The 4310-nt window shown below is 39.9% G+C and overlaps 1 non-coding gene across 1 annotated transcript; it reads left to right on the forward strand.

Annotated features, from left to right (window-relative positions):
- The first annotated feature begins 1133 nt into the window (after window positions 1-1133).
- Window positions 1134-1206, forward strand: trnav-uac (transfer RNA valine (anticodon UAC)). The gene has a single exon. It is a non-coding gene; the product is annotated as a tRNA-Val (tRNA).
- Window positions 1207-4310: the final 3104 nt, after the last annotated feature.

A 4310-nucleotide genomic window follows, 5' to 3' on the forward strand; every position in this document is an offset into this window, starting at 1 on the left:
CGTCTATATAGCTTATTTACGAATCTAATACCTCTCACATAAACAGCGTATTAATATCTACCAGTACTGTCAACGCATATGTAAAAGTATTGATTTTCCTGCAGCGAAGAACTGAATTAGGATGAGCTTACAAAAAGCAGCTTGCTGAGACAAATACTACATCGAGTGTTCAGTATAATCATTAGAAGAAATAGCTCAGGATGCAGGAAGAAATATTTTCAAATGTATTCACAATCCTCAGAGGTCTTCTATCTATCTCTACAGCTGTTCGTCTTAGAGCTGTTTTAACTCCTCAGAGAGAGGACTGCAGGCAGCATTGCAGAATCAGATCGACAAGTTTTGACAGGAGTTTTACTGCAGCAACTGTGGAATGAGCTGCGAGTCAAACAGCCAGCTTCACCAGGCCCCCGGGTGAATGCTCGGCAGGTCGAAGCCAAAGAAAATGTACCTGAGCATCAAATGGAAAAGGAACTGATTGTAGATAAACAGGTGAGTCATCTGGGTACCTGCAGGGAACAACCTGTAGCTGACTTTGTCCTTGTTAACATCTGGCAACTGTCAGTGAGGGAGATATTTAAAAGAATTCTTTTGACGCTTTTCTTTTAAGCGGCACACCGTGCACTCCTGTCATGTTTACATGCCACTATTGCATGTCATAGACTTTGTGCATTCTCCAGCCGTTAGTCTGTGCTTTGTCACGTATCCTTGACTTTTAGACATCCTGATACTGCAGGATTTAACGGGAGTTCTTTCTCCCAAGTGAGATTGTTGAGGTTCACTCTTTAATATGGCATGAATCTTACCCTGCAATATAGCGAACCTTGGGATAACTGCTGTTGTGAACTGTCACTTAAAAATCAATTGACCTAAACAAGCAAAAAGTAATAAAAACTTTGTAAAAGTCCTGTGGTTAGTTAATTGTCTTTACAACTACTGTGAGGATTATAGGTTTGGGTGAACAGCTGTTATAGGCGTTCATCAGATAGTTACTGCACTGAGGCAGACAACCATTCACGCCTATGACAGTTAACCCAACCAGTGCATGTCTTTGAACATGTGCAGTGGGCAGAACATGGAAACATGAAACTAACCAACACATGTGCTGTCAGTCAGCTCATCTTCCTCTGCATTGTGGTTCCATAGTGTAGTGGTTAGCATGTCTGCATTACACGCAGAAAGTCCTGAGTTCGATCCCCAGTGGAACCAGAAAATACTTATCAAATCATAGTGAGAAGTGTTTGAATAATAGAAACCTACTACCTCCATTTTTCTGTATTTAACACAAAAGCTAAACAGCACAGTCTACTAAGACAATGTGCTTAAACCAGTATATGTGATAATGTTGCACCCCTGAATCTGACATCTCAGTCAGAACTACAAAAGTAAACCTGCAGTGATTGGTCATTATCTGTCACTCACATTTAAAGTAAAACACCCCAAAACACAAGGTTTTCAGCAGTTATGGTCCCAAACTTAACTCTAACCTTAACTATGTTCTCAGGAAATCAGAATATGTCATTTTGCATGACTTAACCAGCGAGGCTGTGGCTCAGGAGGAGGTGGAGCAGGTTGTTTGCGGGTCAACCTTCTGATTAGTAGACAAGGCCGAGTGCTTAGGCATGGAAAAAAGTGCTTGTGTGAATAAGGCTTATGGAAAGAAAGTGGTCAATGGGAGAACTACTACTACTACTAATAATGATAATACATTTTTCTGTCACACATAAAAAACTATTTACATTCCCCCCCCCCAAAAAAGTTTGTTTTGCTTGTCGCTACAGTGTGTAATGTTAAGATTATCACCCATGATGACATCACGCTCTGCCCAAAAAAGTTACATAACATAACTTCCAGTATTTGGAATATTGAGAATCCGTTTGAAATGGAAATCCTGAGTGGAGTCACAGTCAGGACTGAGAAAAAACTTGGCAGTGGAGATAAATTGCTTGTGAGGTTAAAGAGCTTTAGTAATTTGGGGGAAGACAGAAAGAGCTAAAATCATAGGCTGAGGTGCAGTCAGTGCCACTAAGAACTAAATTTTAACTGAGTCAGTGCACATTCACATGCAATCCCTACCAGCACACAATTCTTACTCATTCGTACTGTGCATAAGGAGGCTAACACCCTTGCATACACACCGTGCATTAAGGGCGTTGTCCCCAGATGATGAAGCAAATCTCTGAGGCTCCTGAATGAAAGCGTCTTGGCGCAAACATAATGATTACTTCTCCTGCCAGCGAACTCAGCGGTGACTCCACCCTTTCTGTCATTATACCCTTATTCTTCTTGCTTAATTGTTGACTTTCTTCTGTCAAAATATCAGGTTCTTTTGTGTCACGCAGCCTCAGCAGAGCTGCTCGACAGCAGCGTTATCCTCCACCTGTCACATCACGCAATGACAAACAGGTATCGCCGACCTGCAAAGCCACAATAAAGTGGATGAGTTGATACAGGGCAATGAGTGACTGTGATTCCTCACTGTTTTTGTGAAGAGCTGGCAAATCTATTATCTCCTCATAGGTAGGATTCTTTTGTGGAAGTGAGATTTTTCCATGACGTCAACAACCTTGTATCTTTGCAATTCAGATATTTAAGGTTATCGCCAATTAATTTCATAACCATGCCCATCTATCTATCCTCATGCATAAATTGCACATATAGAAGCTACTTATCACTTATTTATTCCATATTATATATATTCCATAATTTATTCCAGCATCTTTGCAGACTCCACTATTGTATGAGAAATACGTTATGTACACTGAGAGCAAAGACAGAGCCATAGGCCAGTTCCTTGTATGTGTACACATACGTGGTCGCTACAGCCGATTCTGATTGGTTACTGGTCAAAGATCTATGCTGTGCGTCTTAGTAAGAGTTTTGCTTATGGGCAAATTAATAGTTATAATATTCTTATTGTAGCTATCAGATCAGTTCGGTTAGAAAAGCTACACAGTGAACAGCTAGAACAGTTAAATCAACTTTAGCAATGACCTGTGCAGGGTCAGCTATGACAGCCCAACAGCAGTTGCATCCAACACTGAATTGGACAAGCAGAAGAAAATGGATGGAAATAGTAATTAGGCGTGGGTTTTGATAATCGATTTATCGATTAAAATCGATTCTGGCTTGGATAACGTGATATCGATTCATTAAAATCCTGAATCGATTTTTAAATATAAATTTATTTTGCACGAAACGCCAGAATCTCAGGTTAAACCTCACAAAATTTCAACAACCACCAAACAGCTAAAACAGTAAATGAGAGCAGGAACACGGATTCTGCACAAAGATGTAAACACAATCACCCGACGGCACGGACACGGTCGGGGCTGAAAGCCGACAGCTCGCCGATTCTGATGTTTCGGCGGGTCCGCGCTTTGTGCTTTGGAAGCTGCAGGTTTTTATCTCTCACCAAACAATATTGACCAAACCAGCAGCAAAAGAAGCAGCAAACTACGCTTCACATAAACATCGTCATGGACTCCCTCTTACTTTTCCTGTTTTGCTTCCACCACGATAAAAATCACACTTCATGCACAGCTCTCTCTCTCTCTCGTCTAAAAATCTGTTTTCTGCATTATTCGCTTGCTAGTTACACACAAGTCTACCGTTGTTTACAGCGCTGTCGGACGTTTTTTTCCTTTTACTTACTTCCGAAAAGAAAGCGTAATTTCTGATGTTCAATACTGAACAAATGTAAACTTTAAATTATGCAAAATTGCAAAACGCTTAGCTGTGTCTCTAATCAAACCTCTGTAGCTTTGCTTTGCTTCATGTCAGCAGCATCAGGTAATGTTCATATGTTGATTAATGGTTTTCTTTCGTTTTTGATGTACTGCAGAATATTTTTATAAAATCCCAGGCCAGGAAAATCACCTTCATGTTTTTCTGTTTTATCTTCAGCTACTTTGACACAAAGGCATCTGCTGTGATGCTTACACCTTTGATAAAGTCTGGCAAGGGTCAGTTTTCTTTTTTTATTGATATAAAAATATGGAAATGTACTGATGAATGATCTGAATTATAATATTTCTGACTGTCTGAGACAAAATTTCCCTGATTTGAATCAAATGGAATTGAATCATGAATCGAATCGATTCTAGAAATCAGTGACGACCCAGCCCTATTTCTGACCACTTGATGAATGTGGTATTTACTGGTTGCTGTGTGGCACTGAAGTGTTTGTCAGAGTGATTCTTCATTATAACAACTGTTTTTACAGCAGCGACACAAATAATCTAAAACGTGTCCACCAATTATTTCCTATATAAGAGTTTGGAAAGCTGGAAAAAATGTAAGAAACACCAGAT

This window comes from Mchenga conophoros, linkage group LG10 (genome assembly GCF_057382185.1).
Source record: "Mchenga conophoros isolate Kocher_MC1m ecotype Shallow Benthic linkage group LG10, M_conophoros_male_GT1.1, whole genome shotgun sequence".
In the NCBI taxonomy this organism is placed as follows: Eukaryota; Metazoa; Chordata; class Actinopteri; order Cichliformes; family Cichlidae; genus Mchenga; species Mchenga conophoros.